The following is a 19,255-nucleotide window of genomic DNA, read 5'->3' as shown; positions in this document are numbered from 1 at the left end:
TAGGCAGATGGGGCATATTGGAGGAAGTAGGTCACTGGGGACATGCCCTTGAACTAAATATGTACATGGCCCTTTCCACCCTCTCTCTCTCTCTGCTTTGTGGCCTCTATATGGTAAGCAGCTTTCTTCCACCATGATGTTTTGCCTTACCTTAGTCCCAGAGAAATGGTCTGCCATCCATGGACTGAAACATCTAAAACCATGAGCCTAAAATCAGGTTTTTCCTCCTCTAAGTTGTTCTTATGAGTTATTTTGGCCACAGTGAAGAAAAACTAATACACTACTAATATTTATTTATCCCAATATGATACAAGTAATCTAAGGGTTTTGTGAAAAATCTTGAATTTACAAAACAATTCTTTATTCATCTAAGAACTTATTACCACTGGAAGCATTCTTTCACTGGTGGAAAGAGCAAAACCTTGGAAATAGCCCTCTCTGTATTCAAGTTGTTTTTAATGTAATGGACTTGGTAAATGTTATAACATCCTGGACCTTCAGTTTTTTTAGCTTTAAAAGTAGAACTAGTACCACCTGAAAATTACAAAGTTATGATGTGAGAATTAAGAAAACTATTGCATCTATATAGATGTACTTACTATACATGGGAGGTGGTATCAGAGTGCCATCAGAACTCTGTGCATAGGGAATAAGAAAATTCAAGAGATGGGTATAAATGATAATGTAGAAATCTAGGAATTAGTAGAAGCCAGATTTTCACATTCTGGTCTCCCAGCTGAACTTTTTGCTAGGTGATTCAATTAAGTGATCCATCTAGAGGGTTGGGCACTCTTTAAGTCACACATCAAAGAGCAAGGTAGAGAAGGTGGACAGTGAATCTTCGGATGGGTGCTGATAGTAATCATTTCACTAGATTTCAAGTTTAGTAAGCATGTGGTTAGGCCAATATTATTTACAACTTAATCTTCCTTGCCTGTCACAAAGACTGGTGCACTGTAGCATGTTGAATAAAGAATGAATGATGTATCTGGTCAATTGTCATTTGATCTAAGTGATAGTACCTAGAAAAAAATATAACTCCAGGAAACATTTGTATAAGGGTACGGCAGAGTTGTGCAGACATACTTTTATATGTTTAAATAAAACCACAGTAAATGATTCCTCAACAGTATTATAATGAAGCTGCCATTTATTAAAAAGTAAGCAGTTTTCTCCATATTAGTTTATTTGTTCATTTATTTGATAATTTGTGATTCCCTACTGTGTGACAAGCTTCCTACTAAAGATTTATAGATGAACTTTTAAAGGAGAGACATGAGACACTCTTTTATTTTCATGACACACTAATGAGAGCCCTTTGAAATTGATAAAACCATATCAGAGTTAAAACCATATATAGGTGTTATTTTAAAAAATAATTTTTTTGTTTGCTTAAATTATGATCTTTATTCAAAAGTGGCCAGGTGTCTCATGGGTTTGTTTTTCATTTTAATTTTATTGGTGATGACAAATAATCAGGAATATTACTATTTCCTGACTGTGATGTCTACTGAACGGTTATAATTCTACACTTATAGATTGTTGAAGAATTGTCAAAGGCAGTGTGTGCTTTAGTGGTTAACAGTGGGATGATTCTAGGGAAAAGACATGCAATAGATCACTATTATGTTAGATAATATGGAAGATGGAGTTCTTAGGGAAACATTGCAGAAATGATGTGCTTAACCCTAAAACTGAGGGTAGATTGCCTCGTTCAGTGTTGTCATCATTTACAGATGGGACAGAAGAGCAGAAATGACCTATGTCTAAGTGTTGTAATCAAGGGAAAAAATTTTTTTGGAGATACATAGCACTACATTCTCCAAATCAGTATCAACCCTTTATTTTACCTAGAAGAAAATGCAAGTCAAGGCAGATGGACATTTTAAAGTTTTATATATATATTTACCTCATAAAATTTAACTTAGATACTCTATGGCCCATAGTATCTGATCAAAAATGTCAGTTTCATTTGTCCAATGGGAAATAGATCAGAAATTTAACTATGTCTTTATTTATTCATAGAAATAGAAGCATTATGTAAATCAAGGGTTTTCTTTTGGGGAGGATAGTTTTTCCTCTAAACTGATATGTATTTATTTTTTCCTGAGGTTTTGTGTTTTTTTTTAATCATGTATTGGTTTTGGATTTTCAGTTTTTATTATATGTAACAATATTCAATTTGAGGGGAAAGACAATACAAATCTATAAAGGACTCCAAAAAGGAATGTGCCCTGATGTCAGTGTATAATCCAGATTTTACTCAGAGTCAAAAAGTGTTATAATTTAATAATTTATTTCTAAGACTGAAACTAAGTCTTTCAAATCCTAACACAGAGGCTAGGTGTAGTCCTTTTGATACCATGAACACGGTCCAGGTTGTATCTCAGGATAAACGCTTTTCTCAAGTTTAGGCAATGGATATAAGGAGAGAGAAGTCTATGCCAAGAATATTGGAGACAGTCTCAACCATCAATTCCAGTTTTCTAAGGATCTTCATTTTTTCCTTTCATATATGTATTTATTCTGCTATGATCCTTGTTACACTAAGAGCCTTCATAAGACTTTGAATAATTGCTGATGACAAAATAGCTGATCTTTCAATACCCTCAAAATGTTCTCTTATTATTCAAATGGGACACAACTTTTGCCTTCAAACAGCTAGAGTCCTAGGCTTGCTTAGCAGAGGTAGAGTGACTCACCGTTTCTTCTTTTATAGTGTGTTGATGTTACAGTGAGAAAACTTGAAGTTAGAATTTAGAGTTTGTATTTTCTCTTTGCCATTCATGTATGAAATACTCATGAACTTTCTTTGTTTTTTGGGACCATGGCAGAGCTGGAAATTAAACAGTCTTACTGTGGTTAGTTTTGACAAGCCCCAAAGGAAGGATATTTATTTATCATACAAGAATTTTAAGAAGGAAGTTAGCATATGATAATAACATTAACAATAGTCAATAATGAACTATCATAATATCTACTTTTCTCTTTCTAATAACTTGTTCATAGCTAAAAATGTAATGTTTTCACCACCAGATGAAGAAACTTACAGCATATCTGGAATTAACTCAATATTTATAGCAGGTTTAACTCTATACTAGTTTTATACTTGATTTGAAATTGTGAAATTTGTAATGCTTAAAAAAGAACTGGGCAAAGATCAGTGATTTTTGCCATGAATGTCAATAAGTTTTTAAAAGGATGGGAGGATAAATGTTGTTAGATGTTTAAAAAACTTCATAAAATTCTGTAGTAACTAATTTTTAGAACCCTTAGAATTGACATAATTAAAATAAATTGCAAAGCAAATTTCATAGGGTGTTTTAGATAACAATTTTACTCAATACCATATAGAAAGACACTGAACTGTCATGAAAATTTTCATGTTTTTATATTATTTTCATTTAATTATGTCAGACTTCTGATATTAAATATGATATCAAATAATTTGTATGTTTTCAATAATAAAATGTAAAATTCTATAAACCCATTAAAACTGTGGCCTCTAGAATAAAATATGTATACAAATTGCAAAGCGTAAGCTTCTTGTAAAGAAAAAGTTTTAATTAGATCTTAAATAATAAAGTAATACATTTTTTAACTTCATACTTTTCATATTTGAATAATTAAATATTAAAGCAAGTCTTGCCAGTTTTTTCCTAAATCACAATCATTGAGAGAAATTACTGAGGCATAAAATAAAGTTTAAGGATAGTAGAAAGAAATTTCAGGAAACAATAAATATACTTCCCTGTGTAACTGATACTCCTTGTCAAGTAAGGAAACAGTCTTTCTTTGGTGTTGGTTCGTAAATTTCTTGCACCCGGTAAAAAGCATTTTAAAGCAAATCTTTTATGGAAGCATTAGATACCAGTTTTTAAAATAAAATGATGAGTGAAGTTCATTATCCCTAAGTAACTGCTTCATAATTTACATGTTTTTTGAAAATATTTCTAGAAAATTAAGATAGGTTTTCATTACAGAATATTATTTCTCTCCTACTTCATAAAAATGCTATTCAATCTAATCTTTTTTAACAGTACTTAAAATAAGGAGCATGGTATTCCCTCACAATAGATGTGTTAAGTGAACATGTATTTGTGTCATGTAAGGAGGGCTATAGGAGTAATAGATAACAAACTCATAAAGATTTTTATTTTGGTGATTATTTAATCAATGATTTTAAAAACTTCTTCCAATTTTAGCTTAGGCATTATTCTAGTTGTAGAAGTTAAATTTATTAAATATGATTTTATGATAAGCTAAATGTACTAATTTGTGTAACATAAATTAAGGTAAAACATAAATCTACAGGTTGCTGTAATGTTCAGAGCTCCATAAGGTTTTAGAATGATGCTTATTGTATTATAAGAATTATGATGTTATATAAAATGAAAGTTCCATAAGAAATCTGAATTTTTGATATGTAGTATCAGTTCCATTTATTAATGATAGTTATGGTGATATATGCTTCTGTGATAACCCACATCCAATATCCATCCTAAAAATGACATGACCAAAGGCATTTGTAATTATATTTACTTCTGAAAGATTATGGTTTATAGTTAAAACAAAAGAGGCATCCTGTCATTTTCTAAACCCGTTAAATGTGACAGAATCTATTTTTCTGCCAAGTTGTGAGGACCAGGCAGAGAGCAAATTTGCTGTGGTCAGCTAAGTGTAACCACTGAGCAGGAAAGTGAATTTAATAATGCATTATTGTTCTTCACTGAAGGTGAACTGTTACAGTGCCTTTGTTATAAGCAGTCAGGCTCTGCTTAGGTTTCCAGATGCTGTGTAGATTACCTGATTAAAATCTCTAATGCATGATAAAATGTAGCAGGTATACTTTTATATTAACAGAAATGCATCCATTTTAGGGCCATAATACTGAACCTAATTGGAAGTGTTTCCCAATTAGATTACTTTGTGAATTCATATTATAAATAAGTACATGTTATATAACATAGAATAAGTGGCACAAAGGCATAAATTCATAAAGCTTACTGAAACCAGTGTTAGATTACTTTGTTGACACTTAAAGGATATTTCTAATGTTTTATAATGAAGTTCAAGAATACGATTTTTTTCTCTAGTGCTTATATTGAATATGTTATAAATGAAAAAATAGAAGATATCATTTAAAGTAGAATCCTTTCTTTCATGACTGCATTCTTTTCATTGACCTTCCTTTCCAGTTCTATCTCAAGATGAAACTTTCTCTTATAAATATATTGATTAACTGCAGTGCTTTCATAAAAGTTTTAGTTCTCAGTGAGTTGAAAAATGACAGGGAAAAAAAGAACTTGCTTTAATTTTACTGTATTTTGGCTCAATTTAAATTCAGTAAAAGATAAAATGTGTGTATATCTTTAATGAGTTAGAAATACACATTTTATTTCAGCAAGCAAATACATTGGGGAACTTTTGTATATAGATTACTTTGTTACTGTAAATTCTTACATTGATGGGGTTCCTATTAAGGTTTGAGCTTATTAATACATTTTGGATTGTATGCTTCTGTTTGCCCAATGTATTATATATGCACTCATGGTTGAGAATTAAACAATTTTCAAGGTATTTCTCAGACATTTTGCTTTGTCCTAGCAAGCCTTTAGAAGGAAACATTTCTTTTAGTCTGTACCCAAAAGGGTGCATACAACATAATCTGCAGTTGTCATTGCTGAACTTTATAGCAAAGAGGCAAAAAGAAGCATTTTTCTGAATATCTAGAGCACTCATCAATGAACATCATTACGGGCCATAGAACATGTAAGTTCAAAAGACAGAAGCAAACCAGGAGCTGACAAAAAATAACAATAACTGCTAGACCTATGTGAAATATTTCTGTAGAATGGTGAATGAGAAAATGACCATTTTTTGACAAGATGTCTTCAATAGCTTCTTGTCAAGTTTTTTTTCTTTAATTCCAGCTCTATTATGTATTTGCAACACAAAAGATGAGCAGAAATGTCACCACTTGTTGAAATCCTCAATGGATACTTAGGAAAACTTTCATCAAAGTATTGCAAAGACCTCCATAATCTGGGAACACTCTCCCTTCTTGACATCATTTTAGCATGTTGTCTGTCTTAATCTTTATGTTCCAGCCAACCTGTTTTCTGTCAGGGCCTCCTGGCTTTAGATCCTTAGACTTGCTGCTGGTCTTTTGGCCTGAAAGGTTGGCCTAACACCCTTTCCTTGGGACTTGCCATGACTACCTTTATCATTCAGGGCTTAGTTCAAATGCTATCCCAGAGAAGACTTCCAGTGCCATCTTATTTATGATGCCCCACCCTGCTCCCTATCATATTACCTAATGTGACTAGATGGTCCCTAACACCATCTTTTTTTAAAAAAATTAGTTCTAAAATTAGTTCTTATTTTGGCTTGTATGCTTATTGTTTATTGATGATATCTTTCAAAAAATTTAAAATCCATGAGAGCAAGGGCATTATTACCGAGAACTTTAATTTTGTTTTCCTTATGAGAAACTGTATTATGTAAGGTGCCTTATTCTTCTTTATATTTTGATTTAGCAACTGTACTGATTTTTCTCCACATGATTAAATATAACCCACCCAAATCCAGAAGTCATTGTATGCATTAGATATGTCAGCTTCTGTTCAATGAACCCTTTCCTACTTGTCTAGATCTGCAAATATAATCACCCACAAACTACATCTCAAATTACACTATTGTTTTTTGACCTTTAAAGCTAGATGCCCCACCCCAGGCCACAGCTCTTTTTGACATTCCACACTATTTTTCAGGGCTAGAGAATGGAAGAAATTGCAGTAATATTAAAGTTAAAAAATCTAATTTTTTTTTTATTCACGTGATTTAAATGGTTTAATTTAAATTGGGTAAATAACTGTTAAGAATTGTTTTAATATGTAAACAAAAAAAGGTTAACAGATCTGTTTGTTTACTTTCACCTATCCTTTTCATTATATTTAATAATTCTTTTCAAGATAATGTAAATTGTTAAGAAGATTGTTTCCTTTTAGTGCCTTCTAGAATGATACACAATTATTAATATTAACCATTATTGACAAAATTCTTATCTTCATCCCAATGCCGGTGGAGATAATGTAAATTGTTAAGAAAATTGTTTTCTTTTAGTGCCTTCTGGAATGTTACACAATGTTTTCTTTAGCCATTATTGCCAAAATTTCTATCTTCATCCCAGTGCCAGTGAAGATAATGTAAATTGTTAAGAAAATTGTTTTCTTTTAGTGCCTTCTGGAATGTTACACAATGTTTTCTTTAGCTATTATTGCCAGACTTTCTATCTTCATCCCAGTGCCGGTGAAGACAATGTAAATTGTTAAGAAAATTGTTTTCTTTTAGTACCTTCTAGAATGTTATATAATTTTTTCTTTAGCCATTATTGCCAGAATTCCTATCTTCATCCCTGTGCCGGTGAAGACAAAGATAAAACTAATCTACAGTTTCTGCAATAGCCATCACTGAACCGCTTACAGAACTTGCCTAAACTATGTGTCACTTGTATGCATTGTGAACTCACTTGTATGCATTGTGAACTATCTGTTGGTGCAGCGACTTGTGGTAGTATTGGAGTATTGATTTGGTATATCTTCCTCCCTTCTGCTTGTAATGATCGTTCAACTATTTGGGGGCCAACAGAGGTGAGGCAAAGAACCTCACCCCCCCCCCCCGCTGGTACCTCTCCACAGGTGTGGCTGTATACTGGACCGGTAGTCAATGACGGGTAAGATCCAATTACAATGGTACCAACCTAAGACAGGAGGCTGACGCCCTGAGGTCAGCTCATCCGAAGACGGGTAAGGACCATATGTAGTATTGGACAACCTAAGGCAGGCACGGTCCCTAAGCCACATGCTTGTCGTTTAAACAGAGAGGGGGAGATGTTGAGAGCCACAGCCAAAGGGGCCCCAGCAAACTTCCACTGCTAGCAAACTTCCAGCTGCCGGCTGATGATTGGCTCACAGTGGCCCCAGCAACATCTAGCTGATTGGCTCCTCTGCGGTGATGTTCATTGGGCTGTTTCCCTGCCCTTCAAGCTGCCAGCTGATGATTGGCTCACAGTGGCCCCAGCAACATCTAGCTGATTGGCTCCTCTGCGGTCATGTTCATTGGGCTGTTTCCCTGCCCTTCAGACTACGGAACTGCTCATTGGGGGACTTCTTTGGCTCCGCCCACGCGACCTAGCCAATCGGCCTCAAGAGCAGGAGGATTGGGGGAGGTGGTGGTTGGTGTGTGGAGAGGCTTGTGGAAGCCGGTGGTGGCAGTTGGGCTCTGAGGGTTTTTCCTGAGGAGCTGTTTTGTTTGGCGTTTGTAGTTTTAAAAATAAAGTTTGTTTCTTTTGACAAGTGGCTCCTGAATTGTGCCCAGCTTTTAGTTTTTAATGTAACATTATTTGAGTGCCAATATATTATTGGGTCTGGTAATTGTTTTGACTTACATCCTCTTTATCTTCAGGAATCAGACGTACATCCAAGACCCAGACCTGAAAAGAAGCCAAATAACACTTGCTGGAGGTTGGACTTCCACATAACACATGATGGAGGTTGGAAATAGATTCTGAGATGCAGTTTCTGGGATACTTATGAAAAAGTCATGTTGGATTCATTCCTGTAGAATGGAAATAAAAGAAACAATATTGTGCAGAAGAGGAAGCTAAGTTGTGATATGGAATCACTGATAGAATTACCTGACCCAATAGGTAGCTTTGGAGCAGTTCTTCAGACTTATCCTGAGTTGAGTTGAGATGAGCACATCTTTATATACTCTCATATAGACTGGTCATTGGATGTAAATTGTCCCAGAAATGAATACAACTTTGGAGGAGGTAGCTCTGCATAGCTAAAGCAATTCTCGATGGAGCTGACAGCTCAGGGGCTACCTGTACTCACAGGAAGTGGGACAGCCAGTCCTTCACTGAAGGAAAACTTGGAAATGCATAACTATTGTCCACCACAGAGGTTACCATTCTACTACTATATAACACAATTTCAATGACTAATGGTTTCGTTTTGGTATCTGTCTCATGTATTCTCTAAAATTCAATTATTTAGAAGGCATCCTAACCCCTCATTTTCTTTTGGTTCTAATGTTCTCACCATAAGAATCCAAATCTCTAGTTTTCTATCAGAGTTGTTCTATCTGTACACAAGACTGGATCTGAACATCCAGTCTTGGACACAATATAGACTTAGGATAAGCTCTCTGATACACATTACATTCTTGTGATTCTTTAAAGACAGAATTATTTTTCCTTATTTACTTCTTTCTGTTAAATAACAATGGTGACCTAAACAAAGAAATTACTCAAGAGATTATTGCACAATTGACTCAAAACTGATCAATCTTGAATCCATGTCAAGCTTAACAAGAATTAAATTTTGATGCTACATATTTACCTTTACTTTTTGGAATGCATTTAGCTGAATACAACCAAAAAAAATAATGGCTGAAAAATAGAGAAATCTATTGGGTCAAAGAATTGGAAGTTCAGAGGCAGGGATTGCTTTGTGATCCATTAGTTCAACAGTCTTCAAGAACCTAGTTTCAATCAATTTCTCTGCCTGGCTACTTGGAGTATGGAATTTCCTTCTATATCTAATGCTTTTATGATGGCACCAGTAGCATAAGAACTATTTCATAATCCATGTTTGCTTGGTATTAGAGAGCTTCTTTCCTCCATATCTTGCTGGAAACAATGAATTAAGAAACAAAAGATCCCAAATTTCTCCTTTGATTGAGGCAACCTATATTATGTATCTTTTCTGAATCAACATTAAACATTGCCATATTACAGAATTACTTATATCTGTTACTCAGTCACTCACTGGTAAGGAAGAATTACCCTGGTTGAGGTAGACAAATTAGGCCCATTCTGAGATGGAGTCATTTCCAAAGACAAATGACTGATACATAATGATGCAGAGGCAAATGTATATTAGTAGGTCAATTACAATGTCCAATAGAGAACTTGAATTGCTCAACCTTTGTTTAATGTCCCTTTTCACATTCTGCTTAAAAAAACTTTTTAATTATAACATGAGAAAAATATAACAAAGATATAAAGAATAAAATACAATGAAAACTACAGAACCCTAAAGAGAGAAATAGAAGATCTTAGAAGATGGAAAAATATACCCTGTTCATGGAGAGGCAGAACTAACATCATCAAAATGGCGATATTACCCAAAGTTCTCTATAGGTTCAATGCAATGCCAATCAAAATCCCAATGGCATTTTTTATAGAAATACATAAAGTAATCATGAAATTCATATGGAAAAATAAAATACCAGAATAGTAAAATCAATTCTAAGCAGGAAGTGTGAATCAGGCGGTATAGCAATACCAGATTTCAAACTATACTACAGAGCAATAGTAACAAAAACAGCATGGTACTGGTACCAAAACAGGTGGGTGAACCAATGGTACAGAATAGAGGACACAGAGACCAATCCACAAAATTACAACTTTCTTTTATTTGATAAAGGGGCTAAAATAATGCAATGGAGGAAAGAGCATCTTCAACAAATGGTGCTGGGAAAACTGGAAATCCATAGGTAACAAAATGAAACTGAATCCCTTTCTCTTGCCATGCACAAATATTAACTCAAAATGGATCAAAGAGCTTGATATCAAATCAGAGAATCTGCATCTGATAGAAGAAACAGTTGTCTCTGAACTACCTATTGTGGGGTCGAGCTCCAAATTCCTTAATAGGACACCTATTGCACAAGAGTTAATAACAAGAATCAACAAATGGAAGTTACTTAAACTAAAAAGTTTTTTCTCAGCAAGAGAATCAATAAGAGAGGTAAATAGGGAGCCTACATCCTGGGAACAAATTTTTACTCCTCATAATTCAGATAGAGCCCTAATATCCAGAGTATACAAAGAACTCAAAAAATTAAACAATAAGATAACAAATAACCCAATCAATAAATGGGCCAAGAACATGAATAGACACTTCTCAGAGGAGGACATACAATCAATCAACAAGTAAATGAAAAAATGCTCACCATCTCTAGCAGTCAGAGAAATGCAAATCAAAACCACCCTAAGATACCATCTCACTCCAGTAAGATTGGCAGCGATTATGAAGTCAAACAACAAGTGCTGGCGAGGGTGTGGGGAAAAGGGTACACTTGTTCATTGTTGGTGGGACTGCAAATTGGTGTGGCCAATTTGGAAAGCAGTATGGAGATTCCTGGGAAAGCTGGGAATGAAACCACCATTTGACCCAGCTATTGCCCTTCCAGGACTATTCCCTAAAGACCTTAAAAGAGCATACTATAGGGATACTGCCACATTGATGTTCATAGCAGCACAATTCACAATAGCTAGACTGTGGAACCAACCTAGATGCCCTTCAAAGGATGAATGTGTATTTATAAATAATTAAAATCTTGAGTTTGAATGTAATAAGGTAGTGGGCTGTAGTTGGTGAAGATATATTTTATGCCTTTTCATTTTCAGCAAAAGTTTGTGACATCATAGAATATAAGTCTGTGGAGTATTAAATTTTAATTTAGTTATTTATGCATTGTATAGAACAGTGCCTGAGACTAATAGGTATGGACAAAACTGGAAAATGGGCAGAAGAGCAATAACTATTAAAGAGCAAGAAATAAAGTAGAAAGAAGTGAGAAGCTGAGGAAGAAAGAAGAGTGAACATTTTGCAAGGAGAAAGAAAACAGGAATCAGGTTCAAGTGGATGGCCAATTTCCTCTCATTTTCCCATCTGAGCAGAACACGTTGTGGCTTTTGGGAACCTTCAGCTTGCAAGAACTCATCTGTTTCTCTTGCAGAGTTAACCTACACAGTGAGAAATTCCATTTTTGCTTCCTGGGAAACTTGCTCTTTCTGAACACATGATTGATTTTTCTCTCTTTCACAAGCAAAAACCCAAACAGTTGTATCTCATTTACATTTCTCTTCATGATCATCATCCACACTGTCAGATCTTAAGGAATTGGATTTGGTAGGAGCCCTCTGTTGTTACAATAGCTGCCTCCATGCTATTACTCATAAACACAATGCCTTGGCAAAGTCACTGTGGAACTAAAGGGGAAGAAAATACTCCTATTTACTTAGGAAGATGTGCCAATACACTCTTAGAAATAAGATATATACCCCTTTATAGTTCTGTGCTGTCAGTGCATTATTTTTTCTTAGGAATATATAGAAGTGCTTTTGGGTAAAACATATTTACACTTGTACATGAAAAGCCCAATTCAGGTGTAAATGGCACTCATGCTTGCATCCTTTCTGCTTAATATTTTATAATTGAAACTACACATTTCAACTCCATGGCAGGGAAATGTTAACAAATGTTAGCATCCAAAATGAGGAAATGAGCATTGCTTTATCCAAATTTACACATTGCTTCTTAAGCACTGAAAGAAACTATCCAAATAGTGATTTATTACTTTAAATTACATAGGGTTTTTATAGTTCAAACTGCTCACCAAACAACTTCGTTTAACATTGTGACAAATTATGACCTTGTGCCAGTATAAACAATACCTACCAGAAAAACAGACTGATCAACTCCGGAACTTCTTATGTGAGTATAAAGGGGACTTGTACTGAAACATATCCTTGTTTAAAAACAAATTAAATACAAATTTTACACAAATAAATTGGGGTCATTAGGATATTTTTAACTTAAATTTACCTTTTAAAAGCTACTATTTAGAAATAACTGGATTACAGCAAGTTTTAAATTGCTTTTGTATTAATTATGACATGAACCACATCTATACACCAGCTGCAGACATTATGGTGACCAAAGGTTTTGTTTAGCAGGCAATAATTGGAATTACATACTGCAAGATAAATTTCTGTCATTCATCATCAGTGACTTTATTCTGAGACTTAGTTGCTTGTGTCTCACAGACACATGTAATTAGAGTTGTGGAATTCACAGGGTTATCATGTTCAGAGTCTTGAATTGTCAGTTTCTCTTATATATTGACTATGAATAAATAGTAGTTTAAAAATATCTTCGTGTATTCCAAATGTGTCACATGATAACCACCAACTCAGCCATGTTGCAGCATAATATGGTGGAAGCAAGAAGGCACTGGAGGGGGGAGTGCCCCTCAGCCCTGGGTGTGCTGAGGAGCTCCCCACAGACACCCAGGTTAGAGGGGCCTCCCCCCTGGAGGGGGAGTGCCCTATGACCTGGGTGCTAGTGGGGAGCTCCACCCAACACCCAGGTTAGAACGGCCTCCCCCCTGGAGTGGGAAGTGGCCTCTACCCTGGGTGCAGTAGTGGTGTGCAGAGTTCCCCCCACCACAGCCAGGTTAGAGGGGCCTCCCCCTGGAGAGGGGAGTGGTCTCTACCCTGGGTGCTGTATTGGTTTACGGAACTCCCCCCTACAAACAGATTAGAGCGGCCTCCGCACTAGACCAGGGAGTGGTCTCTACCCTGGGTGCAGTAGTGGTGTGGGGAGCCCCCCCACACACCCAGGTTAGAGGGGCCTCCCACCTGGAGGGGGCAGTGGTCTCTACCATGGGTGCAGTATTGGTGTGGGGAACTCCTCCTCCCCCACACACACACAGGTTAGAGGGTCCTCCCCATTAGACAGGGGAGTGGCCTCTACCCTGGGTGCTGTAGTGGTGTGGGGAGCTCCTCCCCGACAACCAGGTTAGAGGCACCTCCCCCCTCAAGGGGGAGGAGCCTCTACCCTGGGTTCAATAGTGATGTCAGGAGCTCCCCCTGACACCCAGGTTAGAGGGGCCTCCCCCCTGGAGGAAGGAGTAGTCTCTACCATGGGTGCGGTATTGGTGTGGGGAACTCCCCCCTGACACCCTGGTTATAGGGGCCTCTCCCTGGACGGGGGAGTGGCCTCTACCCTGGGTGTGGTAGTGGTGTGGGGAGGTCCCCCCAACAAAACCAGGATAAAGGAGCCTCCCCACTAGAGTGGGGAGTGGCCTCTACCCTGGGTGCAGTAGTGGTGTGGGGAGCTCCCGCATGACACCCAGGTTAGCGAGACCTCCAACCTGGAGGGGAGAGTGGTCTCTACCCTGGGGGTGGTAGTTGTGTGGAGAGCTCCCCCTGGACACCCAGGTAAGAGAAGCCTCTCTACTGGGGGGGGACTACCCTCTAACCTGGTTGTGGTAGTGATGTGGGGAGCTCCTCCCACACACACCCAGGTTACAGGGGCCTCCCCCTTAGAGGGGGGAGTGGTCTCTACCCTGGGTGCAGTAGTGGTGTGGGGAGCTCTCTCCGCCATTCCCAGGTTAGAGGGTCTTCACTCCTGGATGGGGGAGTGACCTCTACCCTGAGTGAAGTGTTGGTACAGGGAACTTCCCACAACACCCAGGTTAGAGGGGCCTTCCTCCTGGAGGCGGGAGTGTCCTCTACTCTGGATGCAGAAGTGTTGTGGAGAGCTTCCCCACACCCAAGTTAAGGGGGCCTTCCCCCTGGAGGAGGGAGTGCCCTCTACCCTGGGTTCTTTAGTGGTGTGTGGAGCTCTCCCAGGACACCCAGGTTAGAGGGGCTTCCCCCTTGGAGGGGAGAGTTGACTCTACCCTGGGTGGGATAGTTGTGTGGGAAGCTCCCCCTGGACACCCAGGTTAGAGGGACCTCTTTACTGGTGGGGTGACTACCCTCTACTCTGGTAGTGGTAGTGGTGTGGTTAGCTCCCCACCTCTTACCCATGTTAGAGGGGCCTCAACCCTGGAGAGGGGAGTGTCCTCTACCCTGGGTGCAGTAGTGGTGTGGGGAGCTCCCCCTACACACACCCAGGTTAGAGGGGCTTCACCCCTGGAGGAGGTAGTGGCCTCTACCCTGGTTGTGATAGTGGTGTGGGGAGCTCCCTGGACACCAAGGTTAGATGAGCCTCCACCCAGGAGGGGAGACCCCCCTCTGTCCTGGGTGAAGTGGGGAGCTCCCCACCAATGCCCAGATTAGAGGGGCCTCCCCCTGTAGTGGGGAGTGGCCTCTACCCTGGCTGCAGTAGCGGTATGTGGAGCTCCCCCTTACACACAGGTTAGAGGGGCCTCCCTCCTGGAGCGGGGAGTGTTCTCTACCCTGGGTGCAGTAGTGGGGTGGGGAGCTCCCCAAACACACAGGTTAGAGGAGCTTCCCCCCCTGGAGGGGGGAGTGGCCTCTATCCTGTGTGCACTAGTTTTGTAGGGAGCTCTCCTCCACACACCCAGGTTAGAGGGGCCTCCTCCTAATTGGGGAGTGGCCTCTAACCTCTGTATCATAGTTGGATGGGGAGCTCCCAGCCACACCCAGGTTAGAGGGGCCTCCCCCTGGAGGAAGGAGTAGTCTCTACCATGGGTGCGATATTAGTGTGGGGAATTCTCCCCCACACACACAATAGTTAGATGGGCCTCCCCACAAGACTGGCCAGTGGACTCTACACTTGGTGCAGTAGTCGTCGTGTGTGGAGATTCCCCCAACACCAAGGTTAGAGGGACCTCCCCCCTCGAGGGGGGAGGAGCCTCTACCCTGGGTTTGGTAGTGGTGTGGGGAGCTCCGCCACGACATCCAGGTTCAAGGGGCCTCCCCTCTGGGGGTTGGAGTGGCCTCTAACCTAGGTGTGGTAGTGGTGTGGGGAGCTCCCCCACTACATCCAGGTTAGAAGGGCCTCGCCCCTGGAGGAAAGAGTAGTCTCTACCATGGGTGAGGTATTGGTGTGGGGAACGCCCCATCCACACACAGGTTAGAGGGGCCTCCCCACTAGATGGGGTAGTGGCCTCTACCCGGGTGCCATAGTGGGGTGGGGAGCTCCCCCATGACACCCAGGTTAGAGGAGCTTCCCCCCCTGGAGGGGGAGTGGCCTCTATCCTGGATGCGGTAGTTTTGTAGGGAGCTTCCCCCCACACACCTAGGTTAGAGGGGCCTCCCCCTAATGGGGGGAGTGGCCTCTACCCTGGGTGCAGTACTTGTGTGGGGAGCTCCCTCTGGACACCCAGGTTAGCGGGGCCTCCCTACTGGCAAGGGGACTACCCTCTACTTTCCTTGTGGTAGTGATGTGGGGAGCTCCCCCCCACACCCATGTCAGAGGGGCCTACCCCCTGGAGGGGGGGAGTGGCCTCTACCCTGGTTGCTGTACTGGTGTGCAGAGCTCCTCACCCCCAGACACCCAGGTTAGATGAGCCCCCCCCAAAGGAGGGGGGACTGCCCCCTGCCCTGGGTGCTGTGGGGAGCTCCCCCTGACACCCAGGTTCTAGGTGCCTCCCACTTCGAGGGGGGAGTGCCTCTCTACCCTGGGTACAGTGGGGTGTGGGGAGAGGGGATCTCCCCCCAACACCCAGGTTCCATGGGTCTTCCCCCTGGAGGGGGAAGCAGGGCAGAGGGGCACTCCCGCCTCCAGGGGGGAGAAGCCTCTAACCTGGGTGTCCAGAGGAGCTCCAAAAGGCACCCAAGGCAGAGGGGCACTCCCCGCTCCAGGGGGCATGCCCCTCCAACCTGGGTGTAGGATGGAGCTCCCCAATGCACCCAGGGCAGAGGGGCACTCCACCCTACAGGGGTGAGGCCCCTCGAACCTGGGTGTTAGGTGAAGCTCCCCACTGCACCCAGGGTACAGTGGCACTCCCACCTCCAGGGGGATGCCCTTTGAACCTGGTTTTCAGGTGCAGCTCCCCACAGGACCATGGCACTTAGGGTAGAGGGGCACTCCCCTCAGAGGGGGGAGGCCCTCTAGCGGGGAGGCCCTCTAGGGGGGAGGCCCCTCTCACCTGAGCATGGGGGGGGGGCTCTCCACACCACCAGCACACCCAGGGTAGAGGGGCACTCCCCCCCTCCAGAGAGAGGCCCCTCTCACCTGGTTGTCAGGGGGGAGATCCCCACACCGCCGCCACACCCAGGGTGTGGGGAAGAGCTCCCCACTGAACTAATGCACCCAGGGTAGAGATCACTCCCTGGTTGAGGGGGTAGGCCTCTCTAACCTGGGTGTGTGTGGGAGGAGCTCCCCACCCCCCACCACACCCAGCATAGAAGGGCACTCCCCCTTCCAGGGGGGAGGCCCCTCTAACCTGAGTGTGGAGGGGTGGAGCTCCCCACACCTCCACTGCACGCAGGGTAGAAGGGCAATCCCCCCTCCAGGGAGGAGGCCCCTCTATCCTGGGTGATGGGGGGAGCTCCCCACACTGCCATGGCACCCAGGGAAGAGGGGCTTTCCCCCCTCTAGGGGGGAGGCCCCTCTAACCAGGTTTGAGGGGAGGAGCTCCCCACACCGCCACAGCACCCAGGTTTAAAGGAGCACTCCCCCAACTAGGGGGGAGGCCTCTCTACCCTGGGTGTTGGGGGAGCTCCCCACAGCACTCAGGGTAGGGGCACTCCCCCCTCTAGGTGGCAGGCCCCTCTACCCTGGGTGTCTGGGGGGAGACAACTCACTGCACCCAGGGTAGGAGGGTACTCCCCTCTCTAGAGGTCAGGCCCCTCTACCCTGGATGTCAGGGAGGAGCTCCCCACTGTGCTCCCGGTACAGGGAGCACTCCCCCCACTATGAGTAGTGGCACCTCTACCCTGCGTGTTTGGGGGAGCTCCCCTCTGCACCCAGTGTAGGGGACCTCTTCTCCCTCTAGGGTGGGTCCCCTCTACCCTGGGTGTGTGTGGGGAGTTCCCCACCGCACTACTGCACCCAAGGTAGAGGGCACTCCCCCATCTGGCGGGGAGGCCCCTCTAACCTGGGTTTGTAGGGGGAGAGCTCCCCACACCGCCACTGAACCCAGTGTAGAGGAGCACTACCCCCTCCAGGGAAAGGTCCCTCTAACCTAGGGGTGAGGGGGAGCTCCCCACACCGCCACCACATCCAGGGTAGAGGGGCACTCCCCCCTCCAGGGGGTAGGCTTCTCTCACCTGGTTGTAGGTGGGGACCTACCAACACTGCCATCACACCCATGGTCGAGTGGCACTCCCCTCTTGAGGGGGAGGCCCCTCTCACCTGGGTTTCAGGGGTAGGTCCCCACACCACCAGCTTACCCAGGGTAGAGGGGAACGCCCCCCTCGAGGGGGGAGGCCCCTCTCACCTGGGTGTCTGGGGAGTTCCCCACATGGCCAAAGCACCCAGGGTAGAGGGGCACTCCCCCTCTTGTGGGCAGGCCTCTCTAACCTGTGTGTTGGGGAGAAGCTCCCCACACAGCCACAGCACCCAGGGTATCCTAAGCATAAGCAGGAAGACTTTTTTTTTAGTTCCCAATGCCATTAGAGAAACACAGATTCTGTCAAAAATCCTTATTTTGCTAAATATTTTTTTTAACTTAGCAAAGGACTTTAGAGATTAAGTAGAATGAATCCAAGCATCAGTGCCATTTATATCCAAAGTGTGATTTTCATGTACAAGCTGACTTCAGATGAAACCTCTCAAAATCATATTCATCTTCCAAAGGAGATGAGAGAGCTGTTCATATTTTCCAAAACCTCAATCTCTGGGTTCAATCTATTATGTTTATATTACTGGAATATTTCTTTTTATAGAAGATTGCAGTGTTTCAGCCAATGATTAGGAAATAAATTGTTCACTCTTTGGAAAACAATTGACTTTCTCAGGTAGCTAGAGGGTTTGGCATGCTTTGGGACTTTGCAGAAAAAAAATAGAACTATATTAACATAACCCAATTTCAAACAGACATGCTTGGAACATTGGAGAGCTGAAGGGGCCTCTGAGAGTATTTAGTCAAGAGGCATGATTTTAAAGATAGGAAAACCAAGGTCTAAAAATAAAAGAAAGATATCCAGATTTATGCTGTAAGTTGAGTTGATCTCATTCTTCTGAGTTTCAGTTCTTCAGGCATTGCATTCCATTAATATATCATTTTCCATTCTTTATCAGTTAGTTATTTAGGACATACAGTGTGCCAAGCCTACTGGAGATACAAAGACAGACATATAAGAGAACCTTTGTACTCAAGGAGTTTAATAACATGGTGAAGAAAAAACAATAACTGCAAACCCAACAGAACATTTAAAAAATTGCTATATTTAAGCAAATGGGATTATATCTGACAATGGTTGACATCTGCAACTTATAAGGAATTACAAAAACTCAATGCCAAAAAAAAGAAAAATTTTAAGTGAACAATAAACCTAAATAGACATTTCTCAAAAGAAGATATAAAAAATCCCATGTATATATTAAAAAACAAACAAACAAACACTTAATCATCAGGGAACTAATCATCAGGGAACTACAAATAAAAACCACAATAAGATATTACCTTACTCTGGTAAAAATGACTTTCATCAAAAACACTAAAGATAGCAAGTAGTGATGAGAACTGGTGGAGA

Source organism: Urocitellus parryii, chromosome Y (assembly GCF_045843805.1).
Source record: "Urocitellus parryii isolate mUroPar1 chromosome Y, mUroPar1.hap1, whole genome shotgun sequence".
NCBI lineage: Eukaryota > Metazoa > Chordata > Mammalia > Rodentia > Sciuridae > Urocitellus > Urocitellus parryii.
The sequence above is the reverse complement of the archived record's forward strand: the minus strand, read 5'-3'. Positions refer to the sequence as shown.